This window comes from Callithrix jacchus, chromosome Y, assembly GCF_049354715.1.
Source record: "Callithrix jacchus isolate 240 chromosome Y, calJac240_pri, whole genome shotgun sequence".
In the NCBI taxonomy this organism is placed as follows: domain Eukaryota; kingdom Metazoa; phylum Chordata; class Mammalia; order Primates; family Cebidae; genus Callithrix; species Callithrix jacchus.
The window spans coordinates 7,174,295-7,191,081 of NC_133525.1; the positions used below are offsets into that span (position 1 = coordinate 7,174,295).

The window sequence follows — 16,787 nt, forward strand, 5'->3', positions numbered from 1 at the left end:
ATAATTTTGAGAATGTATAAAGTGAAACAATATTAATCAAGTTGTACAGAAATAGGCATTTTTGTGTTATTGAAGGTAAACTAGCATAACTCTGAAAATATAATTTTACAAGGTTCAATGTAATTTTTATAGCAGGCACAGTAGAAGAGTAACAGGCAGGTAGAAAGCTTACTGCAGTAGACACAAAGCAGGACCTGTGGATTCAGCCACTCTCACCTGAGACCATTTAGCCAGCTACCCTGGCACGATGAGACCAAATGCATGCTGTCTCAGCAGAAAGTAAGTGTGGAGAGCCTAAGCGATATAACATAGCTGCTTTTTCACACAACTTTTAGTACACAGGTGGTCACTAAGTGGAAGAGCCTTATGGAAGCCTTTATTAGTGGAAGAAACACCTAATAAAGGACTGGAGGTAGAAGGAAGTGTCTACATGGAGACTCAACTGATACCAAGTTAGCGAAGCAACTGCCTTCATTCTGTCTCTTCCTTTATGTCGTCCCAGAATTTTAGGTTGAATCCACCCTGGATAAAAGACAAAACAAAACAAAAAAATGGAGACAGAGTATTTAGTTCAGTGCAAAGGTAATGACAAACAGAATGACACTTGGGAACCAGAGCAGAATCTTGTGATCTGTGAAATATGTATTTGTGACTCTAACAGGTGATAGACTGAAAAACAGAGGAAAGGGACATAGACTGAAACAAGTAGAATTTTTCAAATAATGCCAAAAATGGAGCTTCCACATCTGCCAATAGCAGTTTTCTAAGAGCTCTCCTAAAACGCCATTCACTGGTAGCCATCAAAAATCCAAAACCAGCCAGTGTTTTCCTGGCAGCAAGAACGTTAGAAAAGCACTTCAGCTGTCTGACCTGAGATATATGGAGATGATCAATTGAACTATCAGGACACGTGCCCCTTCGATACTCTTTGACAGCAAGGAATAAATAAGTACCTTTCAGAAATTCCAGAAACTAGAGTCTGTTGCACCAGATAAGGAGGACAAGATGTTCAAGGTGGCAGAAGAGAAGCCCGTCAGAGTCTCATCAGATCCTGGTGCACAACAGCCTGGAATAGAAAACAGAATCCAGACACATCCACTAATATATCAGATGTTCTGCCTTGGTTACTGCTTCATGGACACAAACCCAACTATTATTGAAGGTGTATTGGTATTAATGGATCCCTTAGTAGCCATTGGAACAGCAAATAGGCAGTATTCTCTTTGAATAGTGAAAAGTGGGCAAAGAAGTATTGATGAAGATAAAGACCAGCCTTTTATCAAGAGGATGTATTTCCCTCTAAGGCTAAAAGAAATTGCCAGCAGATACAGAGGCATTATAGTAAAGAAAGACCTTTGGACAGAATCCAGATGGCTGTGCTGGTGTTACATTTCCAAATATCATTGGTGAAGCCTCTGCCAAGGACAGGCTGTTTGATGGGTGAAAGCCGACAGCATAAAAGGCATGTGCCAAAGGCTTGGTCTCTCAGGGGTTTATGATTTCAACTTCCACCCAGAAGCTTTGGATTCAAATCTAGAAGCTTGCCTCATGTAATCCAGTCATGCTGGACGAATGTTTGGCCCTTGTATACTGTAATATTAAATGTAATTGGAACAGGCCAGTGAAAGAGCGTGTGAAGTACTACAGAAAATTTGGAGCTCAGCACAAATCTTTAATTCACCTCAGAGAATATGCAAAAATAATTTGATTAGATTTAACTGTCAGTCTGTCTGCTCAGGACAAAATAAATGAGCTGTATGGAAAACATCATTAACTTCCAGATGCCCTGATCCATCTCTATAGATCCCCAAAATTTCAGTCATAACTAAGGCTTTGAAAAAGAACTGAAAATGTTTAAGCTATTTATTTAATATATTTTAGGCTTTGTAAGTACTACAGATTTAAAATCACTAATAAAATGGCAAATTATCTCAAATATCATAATTTCATGTACACTGATGCCTTAACATAAAAGCAGACTGTTGAACATTAGCCTATTCTTTCAAGCCTGGAACTTTATTGCTGTTACTACATGAAAGACAAGAAATCTGTTTTATTAGAATTGAGTGACAGAATAATTTGTAATAACTTGTTTTTTGTATTTTTATCTCCTAGAATGAAGAGTGTAATGGGGTATAAAGAAGCCTCTGCTTGTCTTCTCCAAACAGTGACATAGAAACATCTGAGATATTGAATTTACTTTATAGTGGCTAAAATACCTCAAATCATAATATAATAAATAAAAAGACTTGCATTTTAGAATAAACATTTCAACATGAAATTTACTGATGCTCTTTCACCCAAACTGAACTTATGTTTGACTTTATGCTGAAATGACAATTGATTATTTTCTCTCCATAAAGGTGTAATGCTTGGTGTCTTCTTTTATGCGCACATAATTTTCTAGAGCACGTTCCATGTTTAGTTATCCAGAAGCTGTCTGAATCTTGCTCTGGGATATTCTATGGAGGCTCCATTACATTGGCATAATTGAATAATCCACTGGTCACTGATGATCAATGTGACTTTTGTCACAGGATCTTTAGGGTGTTGATTCACCAGACAAAAATCTCTATGGATGGTGGCACCTTTGCTCATGTTTCCAATGGTTGTTAGATTTATCTTAAGCTTTCAAGTTGGCAGGTTGCCTACGACTCAAACTGCAGGTTCAGATACTATTTCTGCTATTGGTGAGCCAGGCACAGTGTAGCAAGAGGTGCATGAGTGTGATGGAATATTGAGTCAAGCCATTGCATACAGCAGAGTCCATATGCTGATAATCTGACTAGGTCCAGATGAGAGCACAGGAGTCATATTCCTGCAAGTGTGTGGCTAAATTAGTCATACCGCTAGTTGTTTCCCCTGCAGGTACTGGGGAATCCAGATGTGCTGACATCCAGAAGCCTAGAAATGTCAGACACTGCAGAGCAACCAAAATGATGTTGCAGCCCTGGCTTGGGAAAGATTTAGGTCTGGTCTTTTTGAAGGGCTGAAGCCCTGCTTTGTTCTATTATATTTTTATTCCTGTGAAGCAAAAACATGGCAAGCTTGTGTGTTTTAGACCTATTTGTTTGACTCATTATTCAGTTTTGCCATTTAGTCGTGAGTCCTTGTGCCATGTTCAGTAAGAATGAGGTACGTGGACAACAGAAAAGTATCTCAGGAGAACCAAAGTGGTAGTTCCTTTTCAAAAGAAAGATATATTTGCTTCTATGCAACACTCAATAAAGACGAGACACGGAGTAGAAAACTCCAATCTTGAAGGTAGGTATTGCTGACAAGTCTGCAGTCCTCAGTTAAGAGATGCATAGTGCATACCTTCTGTATGCAGAAAGATTGTTGAGATACATATTATAGCCCTTCATGGAGAGGAGATGTATCTAACCACAGACTTGTAATCCCAATAAATGTACAAACTCAGTGGCAAGGAGACCCACAGTTAATAGCTCCACTTTGCAAGCCGGTTATTTCAAGATCTGCCTGAGTCTGGAGTTCATATTGGCTTCATGTTGTAGAACGAATGTGCCTCATGTTCCATGGATGGCTACGAGTGGGAACAGAAGGAGGTATAAATTCTTTCTATAATCTCCAGAACATGCAGCCGGTTGCATAGATTGTAGACAATCCATTACTTACACATTCCTCTAGGAATGGTTCACTGAGGGTCTCCTTCTTTCTGCCAGGTACCTGTCTGTCTCCTGCTACACTTCATCCTGCCAATACTGTTTACAGAGAGAAACCTCCAGGCCAATGCCAAGCTGCCTTTAGTCCTACCCAACTCCCTGAGCCTCCTGTGCTCACTGGTGCCAAAGAATTAGAGAAAACTGAGGTTGCAGAGGGCTGCTCTTCCAACATAACCACAATTGTCAGCACACCAGATGAGGTCACGACACTACCTGGGCTCAGCCGTAAATTTGCTTCAATGTCAGAGGGGGTGCTGGGAGCTGGGAGAGGTCAGACAATGTGAGAAGGCAGTTCAGAAACTTTCTGGAATTGAGTATCCCAGTTTCTGGAAAACACAGAGACATCTGAGTCTGCAGCTGTGGCTGGACAGCCACAACTTTGTCTGAGTAGGTGAGGCACAGCCCTGGGATTCTCTTCCTCACTGCACCTGGCATTTTGACAGCAGCCACGTTAAATGGGTTACTGCTAACATTATTTACAGCACTTCTCCCATTGCAGAATGATTTCGGGTGAACCTAAAAGTCTCTACTCTCTGATTATGCCTTCGTCTTTATAATGACAAATCCCATCCTGAAGCAGTCAACGTTAGTGTCTAAAACACCAGCACTTTAGAGATTTCAAAGATTTTAGGAGTTGTATATCAGAAAACAAAGAGCCAATTGCTGATAAATTATTGTTTCAGCTTCTGCTTTATCCAACCCAATGTCCCCAAACAAAGCTTTTACTTTGGTCTCTCAATTGTTCTAGTTCCGGTTCTAAATCAAACTGAGTTGTGCTTTCTTCAAGAGAGCTCACAAGAGCTCAAAACATATCTCTTTTTTCAGTTCATAAAAATACCTGACTCAGCCATATAAGTGGGAAAATCTCGAGCCCCCTTTTTACTGTGGAGAGCTTATTTATTTTGCTTATTAAACCTGTTGTTAGCTGAACTTGGTGTTCAGGAAGCTTAATTATCTTGGCCCTGGGGCATTACATCAGCTGGTGATTGGACCCAGGCTAAGCTCTCCTGCCAATTTTCCACTTCAGGTGCTGTTTGGTCCAGGGCCCAAGTGAAGGGCCAACCAACACAAGTCACATGTATTCCTTCGGCTTCTGATGAATTGCACATTTATTTTATGTTTTTTTTTCATCTCTAAAATCCCTGAAGACCAGTCTCATAGTAGGCAAACCACTCAATCCCAAATGCATCATCAACAGCTTTTTATGTTCACTTTTTAAATTTTTGCCTCCACAGCTCTTGCTGTTTGCATCCATGCTCCTTATTTTTTCTGACCAAGGGACAAAGAATTCTGATGATACCTAACAATGATAGATTGCTACATCGTCGTACATTAATGAGTCTGAAATGATTAAGGTTTATTAGTTGAACTCTGCGATGCTTTCATCTGCTGGATTATCTGGGAAACTGGCCACACACTGTGATGCACATCTTTCGGGAATGTCCAAAACGTAGCAGTCACCAACACAGTCTGGAAAGCATAAAGATTGCTTTATTTTGCTAACTTAGGTGTCCGTTCAAATATTCCGTGGCTCTCTGTTACCTCTAGGATTTCTTCGTTTCTAATCGTTTCCCTTCTAGAGTCTTTTCCAGCCACAGTGAACTGACTATAGTTTAAATAAAATAAGCAGGCTTCCACCAGGGATCATCATACGTGTTGCTCTTGCTGGATGCTTTTCTAGTTATTTCCTGATTACTTTATTTAGACGTGTTCTTAAAATTCACTATGTAAGAAAATAATTGTACATTTGTTTTACATAAAATTTAAATTTAAATTCATTTTATAATAGAATATTTGCTTCATATTTTTTTATGAAATTAATTACTTCGGTTAATAAAACCTAAAATAAAATCTTTATAACATTACCACTAAAACCAAAATCTAACATGTAAAATTCCCAAGTAAAAGAATAACATTCAATTCAAATATTATTAAGAACATTTTTAAGAGACAAAAAGCATAATTCTCATAGGTAAAAATTAACTTGGAAATTATAAAAAAATATTTTTTTATATATAAAAAGAAAAGCAAAACTGCAGAGCAGTCAACTTCAAACCATTAAAATGAGAGTCTAACCGGTCTGAAATTTTTTATTCTTTTCAATGTATAGTATTGTCTCAGGCTACATATTTACATATAGAATATTTATTAATAGTTCACCTTGCCACGACTGTACCTGTAATAGCATTTTTATTTTAGAAAATGGTTACTCACAATTTTTCTTAGCTTTCCTTTATCTACTCGTTTTTGCATAAGTATCATTTCACCAGTTACAAATGTCAGGTTTCAGAACATTTTTTTCTGATATTCTGCTACCATCTGTCTTTCGTGGTTCTGGCTGAACAGTCACCTTTTAATTTTTATGATGACATTCTTATACACAAAAAGTTGCTTATACCTTTCTTTTTTTACAGTATTGTTTGCTTTGGCTCTTAATTGATGATAATGTTTTTTGGTGTTTCTATTACAGACTCTATTCTGGTTGAACATTTTTATCCTTCAACTTGTAGATTCAGGTTCTTAATAAACTTGAAAAAATTTTTGGCCATTTTACCTTTCAGATATTATTTTCTTACCTCTTCTTTTCTGTATCTATGAGATGCCCATATTGCATATATTGTTGTAACCTCTCGGTGTTCTATTTATTTGTTAGGTGTTTTTTCACATAATTTGCTTTTCCAATTCTCAGATTTTGTTATTTCAGTTTTTATTTATTCAGAGTGTCTGAATGTTTAGCTCCTCAAATGTGATGTTAAGCTTATATATTGCAGATTTTATTTCAGTCATTGTGGTATTTAACTGAACTTTTAATATTTTCTTCTATAAAACTTGTCACTAATGCTCTCATGTTGTTTTTCATTCTTTGTCATTTTCCTTTAAGCATAATTAAAACTGATCTTTTAAATTCTTTGTCTGCAAAACTCGAGACAGATTAAGATTGTGTCTTTATATTGGTCATAGGCTTCTTTTAATTTTTGTGCTTTTTGATATTCAGAAAACTCTAGTTAAAATGTCATAATGTGCTAACTTTGAATTATAGGTTTGCTTTGCTTCTCCAAGAGTTTTTTACTTTTCAAATAGTTACATAGCATTTGATTAGCATTTTCAATAAGAACAATGTAAGAACTATCACTTTGAGAAACTGAATCTGTATTAGCACTCTCTTTCAACGTTAAGGGGACTTTTTTATACTGCCGCCTTAGCCTTTGGTTTCTTGTCACATTGTAGCTATGGAATTAATGCATATTGTCTTGTTTTTTAGTAGGATTTGTATCAAATATGTGCATTCTGCAATATATCAAACTTCTTTTAAATATTCTGATCTTCCTAATTATAAATCTATTCAACTTTTTCTTCTGTTTGTGGTTTATATGTTGTTTAAAATAACTCTTATATTTGTTCTCAGCAACTTAAATGTTTGTGACAATTTGTGGCATTTTCAACTGAGGGTTCGTTGGGAGTTAGGTAAAACAGAAATGCGTTTCACCAATTTTTCACATACCTCTTTAAACGACAAGAAAAAACACACAAGGTCAGGATATGAGGGCTTCTTGACACTTTTTGGAAACAGGAATCAAGTCCTCACATTAACAATAATAGATCTCAATTTTAAAGGCTTTATCTATCCCTAGGAGGTGGTATGGTAAACTACACATAGACAAACAAGCTTCCTATAATGGAATTGTCTCCCTTTAGTAAGTATCTACTTAGTTGACATCAACTCTTGATCTTTAGTACCCAGAATGACTTGATTGATTTGACTTCTTTTGTAATTGTTCAAAGCTCTCTACCCTGTAGTTTTGTTTTCATTTTTACCTATGAAGCATTGGTTCTTTACTTTTCAAATTTTAATTTGTGTATAAGACTTACAGTTTTGTCCATTTAACATGTTGTTTCAAATACTTAAATTGGAAATACTTTCAATTTGGAATACCACATGAGAGCTTTTGGTTTTTGCGGCTATGTTAGAAAGTGTTTTGGTTTGCTTTATATTAACTGAGATTACAAATTTTATATAAAATAATTGAGGCAAAGTTTACTATATAATAGATTTTGGTTTTATGTAAAACAAATATTCAATAATTTGCTTACAGGGTGACTTCCAGCTAAATATTTAGATAAAATAATGGTATTCAAATAATAAATATTTATATGAAATAAGGTTTTAAAAAAGAATGTCCAGATAAGTTAAAGGTAAAAGAAACTGTGGTTAACTCATCTCCTAAAAAATGCTATTTCTATTACAATGAGTGTAAATAATTAATAAACACTCAGGGTGTACAGATATAATCTGAGAGAGTAATATAAATGTGAAGGATGAAAAATTAGAAACGCAGCTTACTTTATATCTTTCACTTTAAACTTTGTTGAGATAACTCAAACAATTTCGTATTATTTAAAGTAGACTTTATAAAGTTTATACCAATAATTGAAGCCCTAAATATAAGTTCTTATAATATTTAAAACAAAAAATATTGACAAAGTATTTCTTGTACTTGAAGGTCTGGTGTACATTCAGAGACCATCCTGGTTTGTTACATAGAAATACACATGGTATGGTGATTGTTTGCCACATCCCTCACCTTGTCATCTGCATTAGGTTATATTCCCCTTGCTATCCTTTCCCAATCACCCCACTCCTTTCTATTTTTTTCTAACCCCTTAAACCTGCAGGCTTCATTGTGCAATGTCCCCCTCCGAGTGTCGATATGTTCTCAGTGTTGAACACCCACTTATGAGTGAGCATAGGCAGCGTTGTGTCTGTTTGCTGAGAATCTGGCTTCCAGTTTTATCCATATCCCTGCAAAAAACATAAACTCATTCTTTTTTATGGTTGCATAGTATTCCATGGTATATATGTATAACATTGTTTTTATCTAGTCTAACACTGATTGGCATTTGGGTTCTTTCCAAGTTTCTGCTCTTGTAAACACCGCCACAATGAACATATGTGTGAATCTGTCTTTATAATAAAATGATTTCTAAACCTTTGAGTATATACCCAGTAATGGTATTGTTAGACCAAATTGTATTTCTATTTTTGGATGCTTGAGGAATTGCCACACTGTCTTCTCCAGTGGTGAAACTAATTTACACTCCAACCGACAGTGTTAAGGCATTTCTATGTCTCCATATATTCTCCAGCATCCCCTGTCTATTGATATTTTTAATTATCGACATTCTAACGAAGGTGAGGTGATATCTCAGTATGGTTTTGATTTGCATTTCTCCGCTGACCAGTAATGATGAGTTCTTTTACATGTTTCTAGACTGCATAAATGTTTACTTCTGAAGAGTTTCAGAATATATTTTTGGTTCACTTGATTTATGCAGCTGATAGTTTTTATCTTGTAAATTTGTTTAAGTTCTCTGTAGATTCTGGATATATGTTTCTTGTCAGATGGGCAGATTGCAAAAATATTTTCACATTTTCTTTGTTGCCAGTTCACACTACTGATGTTTTTTTTTTTTTTTTTTTTTTCTGTGCAGAAGCTGTTGTGTTTAATTAGGTCTCATTTGTCTATTTGTTGCCATTGCTTTTTGTGTTAGAGCATAAAATTCTTGACCATGCCTATGTACTGCATTGTATTTTCTAGGTTTTCTTCTAGGGATTCTATGGTCTTAGGCCTCATGCTTAATTAATCTATCTAGAGTTATTTTTGTATAATTTGTAAAGAAAGTATCGTTTTTTTGGCTTTCTAAGTAGTCTAACCAGTCTTCTTTAAATTTTATTAATTGATTTTTTATAAATCGTAGTTTCACTCCTGTTACTCAGGCTTGAGTGCACTGGCATAATCTTGGCTCACCACTATTTTGTTTGGCTGGGTTCAGGCAATTCTCCTGCCTCAGCCTTCTGAGTAGCTAGGACTACAGGCACAGGCCAACATGTCCAGCTAACATTCTGTATTTTTACTAGAGACTGAGTTTCACTATGTTGACCAAGATGGTCCCCCTCCCGTGATACACCTGAATCAGCCTCCCAAAGTGCTGGGACCACAGGCATGAGCTACCAAACCCGGCCTTACCTCTTTTTTCAACACCATGTATTAACTATGGAATTCTTTTTTCATTTCCTGTTTTCATTTCCTGTTTTCATCTAGTTTCTCAGAGATCAGATGGTTCTAACTGTGAGGCATTCTTTCTGAGCTATCTGTCCTGTTGCAATTGTCTAATCTCTGTTTACGTACGAGTACCATGTTGTGTTAAGTACATAATCAATTATTTTTAAATGAACAAAAGAGAAGGTAAGGATCAAATAAGACAATTATCATGGAGGACAATATAGTATATATTAGCATAATTATTTTATACTTGTAATAATGTTATACTTTTAATTACTTTAAACATGTCCTCCTGCATGAAAAAACACAGACTGGTGCAAATGCATTATTAAAAGAATGATTCATTTATATAATTACTATGCCAGTCTTATTTTAGTTGAAAATACTAAGGGCACAAAAGTTAAAATAATGCAAACTTCTGATAAAGGCATGACAATGGACTACAGAGTACTCTATGTGTGGCTCTTCAAGTCAAAAATAAATCCAGTGAAAAAATTAATATAGTGCAATTCTTTGGGAATTTCGGGGTTTATGTGAAACTTTATAGCTTCAAAAGGAAATTTTCATAGTAAAAAGCAATGAAATGTTATCAATATTATGCCACAGATTAACAATAGCTATTTATTTGTTATTAACCATCTCTGTGGCATGCTAATTGAAAAACCCCCTGAAGCAGCTGGCAAGAGTCAGAAGAACAGAAAACACTCTGCCTTAAAACACTCAAAATTGCTTTTGCACTAAATGGTGCTCCTTATAACACAGGTCCTGACAGAGATGAGTAGTCATGATTTCCTTCCCAAACCTTGTATAGACATTCTCTCCTCCTGTTCAAGCAACATTAAGAATATAACTGACAGAGCCAGGACACATTTTTTCTGTTTTTTTTTTTTTAATTTAATTTAATGTTCTCACTTTTTTTTCTTTGAAGAAATCACACATTGGAAGACAAAAATATTCAAAATAAATACATATGCATAAAAGTATAAATAAATTGTTATGATGCAGCCATGTACCCCATAACTGTACAGGCTTTAAGACCCAGAAATAAATTTTTTAGGACAGATTTTTTTGTTCAGAAAGTGCCTACATGATGACTAAACAACACCCTTTTGAGCAATGCAGAAAAATAAATTCTGATTTTCTAGATAACGGCATTTTAAAATTTAATTGCACTTGTTAACCATTAATGAAATCACAGGATAGAAAGTTAAAAAGCCAACTACAGCTCTTTCCAGGAACAAAAAATAATATCAAACACAAGTTTCTCCAAGACAGCCAAATGGCAGGTTTATTAAAATATAATTTTTGAAATTAATGTTCATAGAATAACCTAAAGAATCACAGAAAATTGAAGAAAAAATAATTATTAATAAAGCCTGTGAATTTTAAAAAATAACATTCTTAGAGGAAAAAGTAAAACAACTGAAATAAAAATTTGCTATAGAAAATTAAAAGTAGGCTTGAGTAGAGGGATGACAACAATTTCAGAAAACCTAAAGAACAACTAATTGAAATTATTATGTCAGGAATAAAGAAGGTAAGAGATGAAGATGAGTGAACACTGCCTAAAAACCTGTGGGAAGCCATCAAGCGGCCATACTTACACATTTTGGAGGTTCCAAAAAAGAGACAAAAAATCAGAAAAAGTATTTGAGAAGGAGTGGTCAAAAATGTCACAAAAATGAGGAAATAAATAAACATCCCAATGCTCAACAAACTTCCAATGTGATAAACTCAAAGACACACACATAAACTTACATGATAATTTACCCATTTCGAACAAAAACAAAGAGAACCTTGAAAGCAGCAAAATAAATGACTAGGTATGTACAAATAACTCTCAAATATAATATAATCTCAAAAAAATCAAATAATTTTTGATCTGAAAACTCAGAGACCACAAAGCAGTAGACTAGCACATTTCAAGTGATGTAAGAAAAACTTTCAAACAGAAACTTTCGTGCAAAAACTGTCAATCGAAAGTGATGGAGAAATTATGATATACCCTGACAAAATCTGGGGCATTTTAAGTAGACGACCCTTTAAGAAATGCTTTATAGGCACTTAAGGGTAAAACAAACAGACACTGAATAGCAGTATAAATAAATAAAAATTAAAATAAAGACAATATATAAACGATTATAAAAGATAAAAATATTGACAATGTGTAGCTCCACAATCGGTTCTACACATAATTTCGAAAACCAATACATTTAATAAAAAGTTATCACTAAAACATTGTATGTGTTGTTGACATACAATAATTACAGATATAATTTTGTAAACTGAATAGGTAAAATAGCAAACACCAACATATAATGTATGGGTTTTCATGCTGTTGCAGGTAAGCTTTTAAGACTTTAAAAATGTTATAACTTTAGAGCTTTCCATATAAATGCCATGGCAACGACAAAAGAGAGTAACAGGCATATAGAATGCTTTGTGCACTATATAAGAGTCAAAGCTGTGGGTTTAGCTAATCTTACCTAAAGCTACCTAGCCAGCTATCTTGGTATCATAAGACCAAGTCCAAGCTGTCCCAGAAAATATTAGTGTGAAGACGCTTTAACTCTTTGACTGCTCCTTCGCAGATCTTTTTCTACAAAAGTGTCCATGAAGTGGAAGAGGCTCACCCACACATAGCACCTGGTGAAGCACTGCAGGTGGAAAGAAGCGGCTATGAAGAGACACAACTGAAAAAACTTGGCACAGCAACTGCCTCAATTCTGTCTCTCTCTTCATGGCTTCCCAGGAGTGTGAGGTTGAAGCTATTACTTACAAAACACAACATGGAAATGGGACAACAGAGTATTTGTTTTGGTGGAAAGGTTATGACAATCAGGATGAAACTTGGGAACCAGAGCAGAACCTCACAAACTGTGGAATATATATTTGTGACTTTAACAGATGACAGATGCAAAAGCAGGAAAAAAAATCGACATGGATCAGAACAAAAACGACTTCATCAAATAATGTCAGGAAACGAACTTCCAGAACTTCCACATCCAGCTTCCCTAAGAACTTTTCTAAAAGGCCATCGACTGGCAACCACCACAAATCCAAAAACAACCAGTTATTTGCTGCCAGACAGAACATTAGAATAAACACTGTTGCACTTCTCACTGACCCAAAACATTTGGAGCACATAAATTCAACTATCAAGACACCTGTACCTCAGAGCTTAGTTAACAGCCAGAACACAGTTAGTGCCATTTTGAAACCTGAGAAACTAGACCTGTTGCAACCAGTTCAAAAGGACAAGGTGGTGTTTAAGGTGGCATCAGAGAAACCTATCAGAACTTCAGCAGATCCTGACACAGAACAAAATGGAAAAGATGATGCACTTACTGCTTCCATGGCCATAGAGTCAGAAAACAAACAAGGTATAGTGGTGTTGATGGACCCTTCAACAGCCAATGGAACAACAAACAGGCATACATGTGTTCCAATAGTTTAAGCCGGAAAAAGAGAGATTACTGATAAGAGAGAAGACCAGCCTTCTATCAAGAGGATGTATTTCACCATAAGCTCAAAAAAAAAAAAAAAGAAAGTACCAACAGATACAGAGACATTGGAGTCAAGAACGACGAGGATTCACCCACATATTGATATCCACTATATCAACAGAAAAAAATGCACTAAATATGGAAGGTATTAAAGAAATCATGAATGCTCTGGATAGGTCTGCTGTGGATGACAGCAAGTTTGTTTTGTTCACGGCCGCTGGCAGTGTCTTCTGCTCTGGTCTTGGTTTTGGGTATATTGTGAAGAATTTAAGGAATGACAGAAACAGAATGAGAATTGAAATGGTGGACACCATTAAGAGCTTTGTGAATGTTTTCATTCATTTTAAAAAACTTATTGTCGTCTCTATCAACGGCCCAGCCATTGGACTAGGTGTGTCCATACTACCTCTTTGTGACTATGTTTGGGCTAATGAAAAGGCTTGGTTTCAAACCCCATATATGACCTATGAACAGAGTCGAGACGGCTGTGCTACTGTTACATTCCCAAGAATCATGGGAGAAGCATCGGTCAATGAAATGTTGATGGGTGGGTGAAAGCTGACATCATGGGAGGCATCTGCCAAAGGCCTTGTCACTCAGGTGTTCTTGACTTCAACTTTTACCCGAGAGGTGATAATTCAAATAATAAGGCTTTCCTCCTGTAATCCTGTTATACTGGAAAAGGGCCTTTATTAAGCCCCTTGTGTGCTGTAATATTAAGAGGGAGTTGGAACAGGCCAATGAGAGAGAGTGTGAAATGCTGAAGAAAATCTGGAGCACAGAAGAAGGGATAGAATCTATGTAAAAGTATGCTCAAACAAAAATTGATGAGTTTTAATGACTAGTCTGTCTGCTTCAGACACAAGAACGGAGCTTAGCAGAATATATAATTACCTGAAGATGCCTGAATTTATCTTTATAGCCCAAAGTAATTTCAGTAATAGCTACGACTTGGAGGGAGAATTAAAAATATCTGAGCTCTTTATTTTATATTATCAAAAAAATGTTAAACATTGTCGATTTAAAATAAACAATAAAACCACTTCTTTGCTCAAATGTCATTATTTTATGCATACAAGAGCCGAAATATCAAAGCAGACTGGTGAGCACTAAATTTTATTTTCAAGCTCTAATTGGTATCACTGCTAGGAGTAAGATGAGAATAAAGCTCTACTAAATTTAAGTAATATAAATATTTGTGATACTGTCTGTTTTTTATATTTTTATAACCTAGAATGCAAATTCAATTGAGGTAAGTGCCAGTCTCTTCTCCCCTCACCCAAATAACATCTGAGATATTGCCTTTGACTATATAGCGGCGGCACAAATAACTCAGAGAAACAAAATTCCAAATGAAAGAAACATAGGTGTGTGTCAGAATAAGAATTTCCAACATATATTTTACTTATTATAATTCTTTTAAACTGAACATATGGTTAGAATTTATGCTAAGATAATAATTAAGTTTTATACCTGTGTAGTTATTACACAGTTACCATAAATAGAACTTAGTTTTACTAAAGAACAATTTTCTGTACATTATTAGTGAAACATGGATTCATTTAGATAGAAATAATCAAGTTTTTTGATGTGTAGCAACTTTTTTCTTTCCCAGAGCAAATCTAGCTTATTAAGAAAGTAAAGTGGTGATGAAAGGAATGCTGTTCTGTTGACAGTGTAGGACATTACTCAAATTAAAAAGAGAAATGCATCTGCCCTATGTACGGTGGTGGCATGTCTGAGGTGAAGTGACCTGCTTCAGGTTTTGTTGTAAAGGATTGATTTTCTAATAATTTTTCAAGAATCAACATTAATTTTTTTTTATTGTGGAAGTATCTTTATTTGTTTCATTTCTGTTTAATGCTATATAAAGTAAGTGAGAGAAACTCATTAACTCGAAGCATATCATTTTTATCTACTGCAAATAAGGTTATCATACAGTGCTCTTTGCACACAGCTTTAAAGGTGGGCTCTAACTTTATGGTTTTTAGCAGTGTTCTTTCACTGTCACCCAGAGAGAATTTACAAAAGAGGTCATACCTCAGACACTATCAAAGAAAAACCGTCCTGTGAGGAATAAAGAGTACCGACCTTTTTTCAACTCCCTTCTTTTACAACTTTAACCCACATATTTTACATTTTTGCTTTCTTGCACAGCTGTATTACTCCCTATCTTTGGAGAGATCAGAATAATTGAACTCAGTGAGTCACCCTGTATTAGGATTGATGGATATTGAGAAAAAATGGATGGTACTTTGTGATTGCATTTTAGCTTTTGGAGTACATGTGAAGAACATGCAAGATTGCTGCACTGGTAAACCCATGGCAGTGTGATTTGCTCCCTTTTTATTAGTTGGCAGAGGTATTTCCAGAAGGTAGTCTGGGTCTTGTAAACATGGGGAATGTAACCCAGAGATGGGCTCCAGCCGGTAGTGATAACATGCGTTTTTAAGTCACTCAAGGGTAATGCATAACAGACATGCTGGAAACCGACAGGAGAGTCACCTTCCCAGTCTTGAACGTCATTATGGCCCAGTCATTAGTATCAGCAAGCCGCCTGACAACAGGTTTATGCTCTTTGCTATTTTATTTATGTTTCCTCTTCTTGGCATCAAGAAGTGAGGGGAGGAAAAAGGTGGAAACAGATGAGTGGAATGCTTCTATTTGAGAATTTTGCATAACATTTGTGAGAGAAAGTTCTTACTCTCACCTTCAGCCTCACTGTCAGGGTTTTCTTATGAGACATAGTGCTACTAGTTCATGTAATAAGGCTGAGTTAATGTTTCTTGTTTGTTTCTTTGTCAGTTTCTTCGATTTTTAAAATGCAACAGTGGTAGTTTTTTCTTTAACCACTTGAAGAACAAAGGGCATTAAGTAGGGAAGCAATATGCACGCTCCTATTATAAGTGACACATTATGAAACATTCTTGTTTCCTCCTACTGCAGGAAACCAATTCCAAAACATTGATTCTAAGTCAAAACCATTAGACACCTGCAAAAATATGTGTACCAATTGTCTCATGTTTGTCACAAACTTTTGCCACCTTACCCTGACCCTGGTTATTTATTTGCAGGAAACAGTTGATAAAGCTGAATTTTCCACACTCCCAAATTTCAGCTGGTAATAAGTGATCTAAACGCAGTCTCTTCTGGTAGATGGCATTTCTTGTCTTTTTCTCCTGCCATGACAGAGTTGTTGGAGCCTCACAAGTTATGTTGGTTAAAATTTCTAGGACGTTTGCAACCAAATTATTCAATTCAGCAAAGAGCCCATGGTCAGAATGATGGTGGTGAGCACCAACATTCATTTCCTAATCAACTTCAGGGTGGAGCATTTCTTGGTAACTCAATCTGTGACCCCCTTGTCCAGAAAGGCAGTAGACATATTTGAAACAACTGGAATTTCAGAAAAACAGGATATCTGCCTACTATTGTTCTGCTCTGTGGAAGCTAAAAAAATTACAGTCAGTTTTGTACTAGCGTGATTTTTTTTTTTTCTACTCCTCTTGCATAGAGACTTGCTGAGCAAATTGAGA

At 35.8% G+C, this 16,787-nt stretch overlaps 1 pseudogene; it reads left to right on the forward strand.

Moving 5' to 3' along the window:
* The first annotated feature begins 1,005 nt into the window (after positions 1 to 1,005).
* On the forward strand, positions 1,006 to 13,642 carry LOC118150946 (testis-specific chromodomain protein Y 1-like; annotated as a pseudogene).
* The last annotated feature ends 3,145 nt before the right edge of the window (positions 13,643 to 16,787 follow it).